The following is a 12591-nucleotide window of genomic DNA, read 5'->3' as shown; positions in this document are numbered from 1 at the left end:
CTGCGGCACTCTCGTGTCGGTACAGGAAGGTGCCGTGGATCCGCCTGCTGCCAAAGGCGGTTCCCACAAGTGACTGGGATTGCGACTGGGATTAGGGAGGCCGGGAGCCCTCGAGGAGGTCAGGGAGTTTGAGGAGACAGCTTGCCTAAGGGACACTGAGAACAGGGCCATGTGCCATCTTTGTCATGCTTGCTATGTAGGTCACAGACACCTACTCTTGGAAAGCTTCCAGCACAGTCCCTGATGCATAGAGAGCTGTGAACGCCTGGCTTATATCGGTTGGATAATTTTACATAACTCCCACGCAGCGAAGCAAATCAACACCAAATTAGAGACCCAGCACCTAACTTAAAAGATACAGAATCTAAAAGCAAGTAGGAATCAAAGTCCTTAAATGCAGTAATATTTATGCTGGCCCTATTACTTACACTTAACAGATTATAATAAAGCAGTAGCAAATATGGAAAAATATGGTGGTCAGTTTACAGGCCAGAAAGTATGTATTTTTCTCAGAACTCATTTCAAATTACAGACGTTTCAAGAATTCAATCCGTGAAGCTCTGGGCCTGCCATCCACCCAGATGGAAATAAAAGCTTAGTCTGAGAGTGTCTGTTTTTTGCCCACTTGATGCCAAATAGCAAAGTGATAAACAGAATTCTCACCGCCTATTCTAATCTTGTAAGATTATATGTTTGGCTTTTTAAAAACCTCACCTACCTTTTGTACATTCTCCGTCTCCCATTCCTTGATTTCAGTCTTGCATTTATAGATAGAGAAAACACTAACTTTTATGGTAGTCAATCTTCACTGACATCAAAATGATAGAGAAAAGATGTATTAGAGCACAATTTTAAAAGAAATACATCTGATTTTACTGCAAAAATAAAATCTGCTAAGAACTGGCATAACCCCTTGCTCCCAGTCAGTGTTGGATAAACGATGCTGAAATCAATTGTGGAAGGAAAGTCCTGGAGTGCCACCACCAAAAAACAAACGCAAAAAAACCCTCACCATTTTCTCTGTTTCCCTTCTCTTTGGGAGTAAAAATACAAGTCAAGGTAAGCTGTGAGCACTGAAGGGCCACTGGCCGGCTCAGGCGGTTGACCCTCCAACTCTTGCTTTGGGATCAGGTCATGATCTCAGGGTCTGCTTGATTCTCTCTCCCTCCGCCCTTCCCCACCCCCACTCCCCATTGGCCCTCTCCCTCTCTCTCTCTCTCAAATAAATAAATCTTAAAAATAAAAAAGATGTAAACACGGGACGCCTGGGTGTCTCAGTTGGTTAAGCAGCTGCCTTCGGCTCAGGTCATGATCCCAGCGTCCTGGGATCGAGTCCCACATCGGGCTCCTTGCTCCGCAGGGAGCCTGCTTCTCCCTCTGCCTCTGCCTTCCACTCTGTCTGCCTGTGCTCGCTCTCTCCCTCTCTCTATGATAAATAAATAAAATCTTTAAAAAAAAAAAGATGTAAACACCAAATAAAGGCATATCCTTAAGTTCGAATTAAGGTATATCAACTCCTAGTTGCTCTTCAGATAGGAGGTTCGGATCATAAGGTTACCTGGTAAGCTCAGTGTTGAAGGCAAAGTGCAGACTGTGCTGCCAGCAAAATAGTTTAAGCTCTGTGTAACAATGTGGTCAAATGGATCAGGTAACTATGCCCCAGTTACATTCAGATTAAAAATAGTTTCTCTATGGGGTGCCTGGGTGGCTCAGTGGGTTAAGCCACTGCCTTCGGCTCAGGTCATGATCTCAGGGTCCTGGGATCGAGTCCCGCATCGGGCTGTCTGCTCAGCAGGGAGCCTGCTTCCTCCTCTCTCTCTCTCTGCCTGCCTCTCTGCCTACTTGTGATCTGTCTGTCAAATAAATAAATAAAGTCTTTAAAAAAAATGGTTGCTCTCTTAGCAAATAGACAATGTGTGTTCTTTAAGAATTGCTGTTTAAAAAAAAGTTATTTTGCTAACATATATTTTCAATAGTGTATCAAAATAGTCTGCAAAGTTTTGGGGGAATAAAGCAAACAGCCCTGATGCTCTCCCAGGTAGCAGTCCGGCAATGCCACAGGTCAGGAAAACAATGAATGAACCAATAGCTTTCTTCAAGTCAAATGCTTGACTCTGTGAGGACATTCTGTAGAAAAGCAGGTGTAAGTTACAGCCTAAAAGGATATTTGTAATATTTGGCTTGCTTGGAAAGAAATCAGGTTCCTAAAAACACTTTCAAGCTTGAGTAATTTCCATAAATAGAAATGACCTTGAGAATAAATCTCTGCATCCTGGAAAAGCCTCATGTTCCTCGCGCTCTGTCCTCGCAATTAATCTCCCCATCTCAGCCGGAAACAGTGATTTTCAGCCAAGGGAGATTTTGTCTGCCAGGAGACCTGGGGCAACATCTGGGGCTATTGCAGGAAGCTGGGGGGTGGGTAGGTGAGGGGCGAGGGTAGGTGGGTTGGTGAGGGGCTTCTGGTAGGTGAGGCCAGGGAAGCCACCAAACATCCCACAATGAGCAGGACAGCCCCAGAATGAGGAATTCACTGACCCAAATAATAGTTCAGAGACTGAGACACCGTGGCCTGGAGATGTAAACGGGGAGGTGTGTGCGTGTGCACGTGTGTGTGCGTGTGCATGTGTGTGTGTGTGCAGGATCCTGGACACAAGCAGAGCACAGCCGTACTGGGAATCTAAGCGCCCTTTGAGACCCACACAAACTGGTGGCCTTGCAGATCAGCAGTTCCAGTGAAGAAACTGTCCTTTCAAACCAGATGTGAGGCTGGCTCGGAAAGACTTTTTATTCTTTCCTCCGCCCCGACTCCCCAAGCAAAATCGCCCCAGGAAGCCTTGTGATGAACAGGCGGAGGGTTGTTGATTTCATGCTTGGGTTTGAGAACGGAGCCTGCATCCGACCGAGCCTGCCACTCCAGACCCCTGCATGGGTCAGCTCTGTGCCGCCGTCCTTCTGCACGAAAGGTTGTAACTGTGCTGCAACACACAGTGCTGTGACCGTGCTGTGACACACAGTGCTGTGACTATGCTGTGACTGTTGTAACACACAGTGCTGTGACCGTACTGTGACACACAGTGCTGTGACTATGCTGTGACTGTTGTAACACACAGTGCTGTGACCGTGCTGTGACACACAGTGCTGTGACTATGCTGTGACTGTTGTAACACACAGTGCTGTGACTGTTGTGACACACAGTGCTGTGACTGTGTTGTGACTGTTGTAACACACAGTGCTGTGACTGCTGTGACACACAGTGCTGTGACCGTGCTGTGACTGTGCTGCAACAGCCACCGACGTGCGGGCGTTCTCTGCGTTTGCCTTCCCGTTAGCTGCTGGCTTTTCCCTCTCATCTTCCAAGCCCTGGTCCAAGACAGCAGGACGTTTGCAGGCAACGTGTTGTCTCCTTTCTCTAGAGCTGCTGTGTGGGTAGTAGTGAGGTCTAGTGTTCACAAGATTTCGAGGACCTCAGCCTGATTTAATGTTCACTCAGCACCGGTCACTCACCGTGAGCGCCTCTGCGCCCAGGAGCGCCACCCGCCCGCAGCCGCTCCCTCGTCTGGGCCCGGCCCTGCCTCACCCGCCGCACGTCCGAGTGACTGTGTTTGTCACTACAGTCTTCTTGAGGCAAGTCCCCAACCACCCTCCTTTTGTGAACAGGGACCATCCCTCGGAAACACACTTGAGGAGGTTTTTTTCTTTTTTTGATTTTTAAAAAATGAACATATAATGCATTGTTTCGGGGTGCAGGTCTGTGAATCATCAGGCTTGCACACTGACAGCGCTCACCATAGCACACACCCGCCCAGTGTCCACCACCCGGACACCCTGTCCCTCCCACTGCCCTCCCCTCCAGCAACCCTCGGTTTGTTTCTTGAGATTGAGAGTCTCTTACAGTTTGTCTCCCTCTCTGGTTTCATCTTGTTTCATTTTTTTCTCCTTCCCCTGTGATCCTCTGTCTTGCTTCTCAGATTCTTCATATCAGGGAGATCATATGATTATTGTCTTTCTCTGACCAACTTATTTCACTTAGCATAATAGCCTCTGGTTCTATCCATCACTGCAAATAACAAGATTTTGGGTTTTTTGATGGCTGCATAGCATTCCATTGTGTATATATCCACATCTTCTTTATCCATTCATCTGTTGATGGACATCTAGGTTCTTTCCATAGTTTGGCTATTGTGGACATTGCTGCTATAGATATTCGGGCACATGTGTTCCTTCAGATCACTACGTTTGTATCTTTAGGGTAAATACCCAGTAGTGCAATTGCTGGGTTGTAGGGGAGCTCTATTTTTAACTTTTTGAGGAATCTCCATGCCGTTTTACAGAGTGGCTGCCCCAGCTTGCATTCCCACAGTGTAAGAGGCTCCCCTTTCTCAAATCTTGAGGAGGCTTTTGACTCAACTAAAACTTGCACCAGCATCAGAGGCTTTCAGGGACAACTGAGAACTCCTGAAGTATCAGTCATGTTGGTAGAGATCACACAAGAAATTTTAAGCAGGTAAAACACCATTTAGAAAAACTACCTACCAATATCCTTCAAACAAACAAACAGGCAGAGAAAAAATAGCAATAACCATAGAATTAATCTATGCCAAATAACACAACTAATGTACTCACAGGAACCATCATAACATGCCGGCTGGATGGGACTCTGTGCTGCTCGGGAGAGGGGGGCTACATCCTATACTGATGGCAGCTTCTGGCTTCTTTTCCTCTCCTGTTTTATTTTGGTGATAAAGAAACAAAGGCTCAAGGAGGGGAAGTGACTTGGCCACACCCGTACTGGTTGCTGCAAACTCCTGCTTTCACATGTGTGAAAGGCTGGAAACACAAAAGACTGCGATGCGTTTCTGCATGTGTTTCCGATTGTTCCCATTACTTTCCTTCCCCCACTCTCATGTTTTCACCCAAACTCCCCAACTTCTTACACAGACTATTTTGGAAATTAAAAAACATACTTTAAATGCAGATAATGCCTTTTTTAAAAAAGTTGTAGACACCCACAGCATTTTTTATGCTTAGTGACTTGATGCCAGCTCTATATTCTTACGGGTGGATGGGAACCTCTGGATCCAGAAATGTCATCTGTATATTCCTATCCATGCGGACACCAGACTTCCAAACCTCGTTGTTTCCCTCACCTCCCAGGAAGACAGCACTGCTGGTATTTTGGCAGGATAACCATAGCTGTCCTGTCCAGCATGGGAGTTTGCATTATATACTTGTCGGTGGTAAAAGTAAAAATAAATCTGGATAGTTTTCTTCCAGTGAAATTTCCCGTCTCTGGCTAGGAAAGATGAGAAGAAAAGCAAGCAATGCCCTTCTGTGGAAAGAAAGGATTCGATCCTAATAAAAATATGCATCTCATTCTGTGGAAAGGAAGGATTCGATCCTAATAAAAATATGCATCTCGGGGTTGACAAACTATTCTAGAGAATTCCTTTTTTCCCTACTCTGCAAAGAGCCCTCAGCATGGGATCTGGGTCTGCTAGCTAATAGATGTGTCCATGTAAGACTCACTCTGTGCTCTCTCCAATCACCGCCCGAAACGTAACTGTAGCACGCAATCTGATTTATCTGTGTTCATTCTCATACTTCAGGCAGTGTTTTGAGACCTTTTGTAGTTCATAAGCATTATGCTTGGCTGTCCAGGGCATTGTGTGACATGTGACCCCCTCAAACCTTGCTCAAACCTGGGCACAATCTTCCTTTTAATGTTAAAAATAAAATAAAATAAAATAAACATTATTTCTAAAAAAAAAAAAAAAGAAGAAGAAGAAGAAGCATTATTTCTTATGAGTATACTTGGGAAGTTTTCTATTTAAGCAGATTATGAGCAGAGGCAAAACAAAACAAAAACCTAGACTCAAATGCAGACAACAAATCGGTGATTGGCAGAGGGGACGTGGGTAGGAGCATGGGCAGCGGAGATGAAGGGAGGGACAGCACACTAACTTTGAGGAGCACTGAGAGATGTGTAGCATTGTTGGCTCTTATATCATACATCCGAAACTAATGTAACGCTGTATGTTAACCACACTTAAATAAAAAAATTAAATACATCTCATAACTCAAAATAAATAAGCTGCATGTAGGCATACCTTGGAGATATTGTGAGTTGGGTTCCAGATTACCTCAATAAAGCAACTATTGCAATAAAACAAGTCAAAAGAATTTTCTGGTTCCCCAGTGGTCAGTGCATACAGAAGTTATATTTATGCTATACTGTAGTCTCTGAAGAGTGCAATCACATTATGTCATAAAAAACAAGGTATATACTTTAGTTAAAAAATACTTTATTGCAGGGCGCCTGGGTGGCTCAGTCAGTTAAGCATCTGACTCCTGACTTTGGCTCAGGTCATGATCTGAGGGACAGATGTGGGACCCAGCCCTGCCTGGACTCTGCACTCTGCACTCTGTCCCTCTCTCTCTGCCCCACCCCCACCCCTGCTTGTGCTCACGCTCTCTCTCAAATAAATAAATCTTATTGCTAGGAAATGCTAATCATCCCATCCATCCCATCAGGGGGTCTACAGTCTTTTTTCCTGTTGGAAGTTCTTCCTTGAGGTTGGTGGCTGCTGACTATCAAGGTGGTGGTTGCTGAAGGTTGGGGTAACAGTGGAAATTTCTTAAAATGAGACAACAGTGAAGTCTGATATATTGATTGACTCTTCTTTCATGAACAATTTCTCTGTAGCCTGTGATGCTGTTTGACCATGTTTTACCCGCAGTAGAACTTTCTTCCAAATCGGAGATATTCCTCTCAAACCCTACTGCTGCTTTATCAACCAAGTTTATGGAGTATTCTAAATCTTTTGTTGTCATTTCAACCATCTTAAAGCATCTTCACCAGGAGTAGATTCCATCTCAAGAAAGGAGTTTCGGGGGCACCTGGGTGGCTCAGTGGGTTAAGCTGCTGCCTTCGGCTCGGGTCATGATCTCAGGGTCCTGGGATCGAGTCCCGCATCGGGCTCTCTGCTCAGCAGGGAGCCTGCTTCCCTCTCTCTCTCTGCCTGCCTCTCCATCTACTTGTGATTTCTCTCTGTCAAATAAATACATAAAATCTTTAAAAAAAAAAAAAAGAAAGGAGTTTCATTGCTCACCCATAAGAAGCATCTTCTCCTCTATTCCCATGTGATCACGAGATTGCCAGCAACTCAGCACCATCTTTAGGCTCCACTTCTGATTCTAGTTCTCTTGGTATTTCCATCACATCAGCAGTTACTCCCTCAACTCAATTCTTAAACCCCTCAAAGTCATTCCTGAGGGTTGGAATCAACTTCTTCTAAACTCCTGTTAATATTGATATCTTGACCTCTGCCCGCCAATCGTGAATGTACTTATTGGCATCTAAAATGGTGCCTTTCCAGAAGGTTTTTGGTTTACTTTGCCCACATCCGACACAGGTATCACTGTCTATGGTAGCTATACCCTTAGGAAATGTATTTCTTAAATAGTAAAATGTGAAAATCAGAATTACTCCTTGATCCAAGGGCCCCAGAATGGGTGTTGTGTTGACAGGCCTGAAAACAACAGTAATCGCACAGTACAGCTCTGTCCAAGCTCTCGATGAGCAGGTACAATGTCAACGAGCAGGATTATTTGGAAAGGAATCTCTTTTTCTGAGCTGTAGGTCTCAATAGGGAGCTTGAACTACTCAGTTGGTTACGTCGTAAACAGATGTGCCCTCACGCAGGCTCTCGTGGTCCATTATAGAACACAGAGTAGACTTGGCATAATTCGCAAGGGCCAGAAGTTTCAGAGTGATCAGGGAGCATCATCTGCCACTTATAGTCAGCAGCTGCATTCACCCCCAGCAAGAGAGTCAGCCTGTCCCTTGTCCTCTGAAGGCAGGCACTGACTTCTCCTCTCTAGCGGTGCAAGTCCTAGAAGGCATCTTCCTGCACTGAGGCTGTTGCATTTACACGTAAAATCTCTCACTTAGTGTAACCCCTTCCTCGGTTCCCTTAGCTGGATCTTCTAGAGAACTTGCGGCAGCTTCTCCGCCAGCATGGGCTGCTTCAGCGGGTTCATTGATGTTCCGGAGATGTTCCAGCTTCTTTCCTGCAGCCCCGGGAACCCACTGCTGTGGCTTCCCACTCCTCGCCTCTCTCGGCCTTCGGAGACTTGGAGGGAGTGAGGGTCTTGCTCTGGTTTAGGCTTCGGTCTAAGGGACTGTTGCAGATGGATCGATCCTCTACCCAGGCCGTTAAAGCTTCTTCCGTGTCACTTTCTCATTCATGCATTCACAGGAGTAGCACTTTCCATTTCCTTCCAGAACTTTTCCTCTGCTCTCACTTGGCGAACCGGTGCGAGAGGCCTCACTTTCCGCCTCTGTCAGCTCTTGGCATGACTTCCTTATGAAGACAAATCATTTCAAGCTTTTGATTTAAAGTGAGAACTGTGCAACTCTTTTTTTCAGTTAAAGACTTAGAAGCCATAATAGGTTATTGATTGGCCTAATTTCAATCTCGTTGCTCCTCAGGGAGTGGGGAGGCCTGAGGAGAGGGGGAGAGAGAGATGCGGGAACGGCAGGTCAGTGGACTGTCAGGATACGCGCGACTCTGTCAGGATACGCGCGACTCTCAGCAGTTAAGTTCATTATTATATGACACGGTTTGTGGTGCCCCAAAAGAATGACAATAGTAACATTGAAGATCACTGACCACAGACCACTGTGACATATATTTGTTATATTTAATGGAAAAGCTTGAAATATCTCAAGAGTTACCAAGATGTGACAAGGACACGAAAAGGGAAAAAGTGCTATTGCAAAAAATGGTGCCTGTAGACTTGCTCAGGGCTGGGTTGCCACAAACCTTCGTTTGCAGAAAATGTAATGTCTGAGACGTGAAGTAAAGTGAAAAATATGGCCCATCGGTATATGGTATGATACCGGTTTTAAAAACTGTACGTGTACGCGCATATAGGAAAAAATTGTGTCCGAGTGTTACGGAGGTGTTAACCATGATTTTCTTTCAGTGGTAAGACTTTCTTTACACTTATCTGTATATTTTACCTACCTTACTGAATTCTAAAAACAAAATATTTATGTCAAGGCTTTTCAAATGGCATTCCTTGTCTCTCCGATTGGATTTGTCTTGTCTTTCTACTGGATTTGCAGCTAGGTCTATTCATTTAACAAAAATTTACTGGATCCCTACGATGTGCAAGGAGCTGTAGGAGAGCCATTAGATAGTTTTCCTCTTTCCCAGAGATCGAGCCTGACCACTAACAGGTGTTCCTGTGTTCATAGCCACCTGCGAGGAGCTCTGGATGCAGCGGTGTAGTGTCCCCACCCCAGGAGCTTACGCACTATAAACAGGTAAATGAATAATAATAGAGGCTATGATACATGCTATGAAGTAGATATTTCGGGGTACTGGCGGAGGGGAAGTTCTGCTCTCCTTATAGCCATTCTGGGGTCGCGGTCTCCAGTATCTCTTCTCCGCTGGTTCGGTAATAGGACTCCTTGAGCTCTAGCTAGAAGCATGGCCACTAGGTTGTAAACCACAGTTCTCAGGTTCCCTTCCTACCAGGAGTGCCCTTGTGACTAAATTCAGGCCGCTGAGAAAAGAGCTAACGTATGCACTGTCTAGACCACGTCCCTGAGGACACGGCCGCTTGGTAAGACTTCCTGTACTCTCCGCTCCAGCTGAAACTCAGACATGGATCAACCCAGCTTTGGCCCTGGGGCATGAGAATGTAACCCCAGGGCATGGTGGGGCGACAAGATGGAGAGACAGACTTCCTTGACTGACCTCCTGGGACAGCCCTTGGCTGGCCTCAGTGTTTCCCTTTAGTCTATAGCGCAGGGGAAAAAGAAACTGTCTTTTTAGAGCTGTGCTGTATTTTAGAGTCTTTTGATTAGAACTGCTTATTCCATGCCCTAGGTAGTATGAGCAGCTTTGGAAAAGTGAAAAGAAGCATCGACTGCAGAGAAGCTAGGGCATACAGAGTCTTTGGGGCTGATCAGGGATTTTTAAAAACGTAAGGCAGTGACTTCTCCTCCGTGCCCTCTTGTCTCATAGCAATGGGACGAAAAATTATTTTGATACTGTAAATCTACTCTAAAGCCCTAGGAGAAAACAAAAAAACCCGAAGCCTATGTCAGGGTGATGAAGGGTAAGACAAAGGCAAAACAACGTGAATGAAGTAACAGCAGATAGTACAGGCGGCCGGAAAGTGATCTCGGGGCGCGGGCCAGGGGACCCCCTTCCAGGGTTGTTCTGAGGACGACGGGAGAGAATCGGGAAAGCGGCCCCTAAACAGCGGCGGCGGCGGCGTTGCTCCTCTTCTCGTAGTCACTCAATTATTTGACTTTCAAACCGCAAGACGCTCTGGACCCCGCGACGAGCGCCTGCAGGAACCAGCCAGCGGTCGCCTGGAAACGGTCCTTCGGCTTCTCGGCATCAGCCGTCCCGGGGCCGAAGGTCCGAGGGCGGCGACCCGCGTCGGGGGCACCCGCGGGGACACCCCAGACGATCCTTCCTCCGTCCTCCCGGCGGAGGCGCGGCGAGGGTCGAGGGGAGCAGAGCAGGGTCCCGCGGAACCCCTCCTTCCGCACGGCCCAACGCCCCGCGCAGCCGGCGGCTCCTCCAGCCCCGGTGGGGCCCTGCGGCCGGGCTGTCCCCAAGCTGTCATCCAACCCCGCTCGGCGCCGAGGTCGTCGGAGGCCCTTCGTCGTGGCCGTGGGCTCGACCGCCGCAGCCGCAGGAGCAGCGGTAAAGAATCCGCACGCGACCCCAGAGGTGACGAGGTCGCGTGTCCTACTCCGTCCCCTCCCGAGAGCGGTCGCACGGTCGGGCTCCGTCACACGCAGGCCGGGGACGCGGAGCCGCCGGGCCGCAGCTCAGACGGGCCTGGCCCCCCGCGCCCCGACGGCCGCGTGTCCGCCCCAGACACGGGGGTCCTCAAGCCGCCGCCCTCTCGGTTTTCTTTGTAACCGGGGAGACGGGACCACCTGCTCCCACCGAGGACCCTGCACACTCCCGCGGGCGGCGCCTCGCCGGACCGACACCCCCACGGGCCAGCACCTCGGGATCCGGGTGACGGGGTGACGGGGTGACGGGGGTGACGGGGGTGACGGGGGTGACGGGGTGACGGGGGTGACGGGGTGACGGGGTGACGGGGGTGATGGGGGTGACGGGGTGACGGGGTGACGGGGGTGATGGGGGTGACGGGGTGACGGGGGTGACGGGGTGACGGGGGTGACGGGGTGACAGGGTGACAGGCCGCTGGAATACGGGTGAGGCGCTCGTGCTGTGAGGTCCGGAGCCAACGACCAAGAAAGAGCCCGTGAGACGACTGGGCTGCAGAATGCTGGTTTTAGGAACAGGCAGGGACAGGACCTGTGGGCGGAAAGAGCTGCCTCCCTGGGTCTTGAGGGGCGGCGGGTGTAGACTCAGGAGTAGGCTGGAAGGGAAGTGAGGCAAAGGGAGGTTCAGAGGGTTTTCACATGTTAAAGGAGACACCCCCCCCCAGTAAAGACGACCCCTAAGCTCTCAGAGGCCTCGCCATGGCTAAGTTAGGGTGGTTTCCCCTCCAGCGAGGTGTTGGCCTGTAGAAGCTGGGAGACTCTGGGAAGAAGGACACATGCGTGCCGGGAGTGGGGCTGGGGAGGCTGCGGGTGCTGGCGTCGGCTTGGCCAGCCTCCTGCACCCTCTTCGAGTGTCACCCTAGTGTCCAGTACGACCCCTGCCGACAGCAGGCGCGCGGTCAGTGTTTACTGAGTCAGACACAGAGTCCCCAGCCGCAGCCAGTACCGCAGTCCGGTGGCCCACGATCATTTGCAGGGCTGTCTTTGTGCCAGTGTCTGTCTCCAGACCCCTAAGCTTCGTGAAATTCCCCGCAGATGACAGCCATCACACGTGTCTGAAAACACGTCCCCTGCCTACGTAAACAAGTCCTTCCGAGGTTGGGCTTTATGGTGACTGCAGCAACCTTTCCTAAGGAATGAGAAAACCACCCTTCCCCTTTGCCGGGGTTTGAGCGCATTGAAATGTTCTGAAGGGCTGCATGTGTCTGTGCCCACGCTCTCACACGCGCACACGGTGCGAGCTAACACTGTCCCCGTCCTTGTCCTGCTGTGTCGGGGACCTGGGAACCTGCAGCCTCCCCATAGTAACGATAAAGGAGCTTTCACAACAGAATCTTTAAACACATGCATGGCTATCAGCAACCGTAGTAAAAGTTCCATTAGACAGCCGGACTGGAGATGCGCACACTCTTTACTGTAATTACATTATTTGTTGTGCACATTGTGGCACCGTTGGGGACAGGTCAGTAAGACACATGCTCTCACCAGATCATCACACCTGGGACTCTCAGAAGTGTGATGGCAACTGGCAAAGAAAATACAGTTTCTTCCCCTGCATGGTGATATAAAGGAAACAGTCCCTGAATCCTACTCATTTCCTTTTTTTTTGGTCAAAATGTTCTCGGCATAATCTTGCGGAGTTTATAAAAGCATGTATGGAGCTCCCACTCTCAGTCCAGCAACACGAGGCAGAAAGGTAAAACTCAAGCATTAGTTCTTAGAGCTCTAACGCGGTGAGTATGGTTTCCAGACCGCTGTTCCGAGTA

The 12591-nt window shown here is 48.7% G+C and overlaps 1 non-coding gene across 1 annotated transcript; it reads left to right on the top strand.

The window, feature by feature from the left end:
* Positions 1-5618: 5618 nt before the first annotated feature.
* LOC123393708 lies at positions 5619-5723 on the top strand. Its single transcript, XR_006608522.1, has one exon. It is a non-coding gene; the product is annotated as a small nucleolar RNA U13 (small nucleolar RNA).
* Positions 5724-12591: the final 6868 nt, after the last annotated feature.

Source organism: Mustela putorius, unplaced genomic scaffold, assembly GCF_011764305.1.
Source record: "Mustela putorius furo isolate JIRA1106 unplaced genomic scaffold, ASM1176430v1.1 tig00000992_pilon_pilon_pilon, whole genome shotgun sequence".
NCBI classification, from domain to species: domain Eukaryota; kingdom Metazoa; phylum Chordata; class Mammalia; order Carnivora; family Mustelidae; genus Mustela; species Mustela putorius.
Note: the sequence above shows the minus strand (reverse complement) of the source record. Positions and strands in the feature narration are given on the sequence as shown.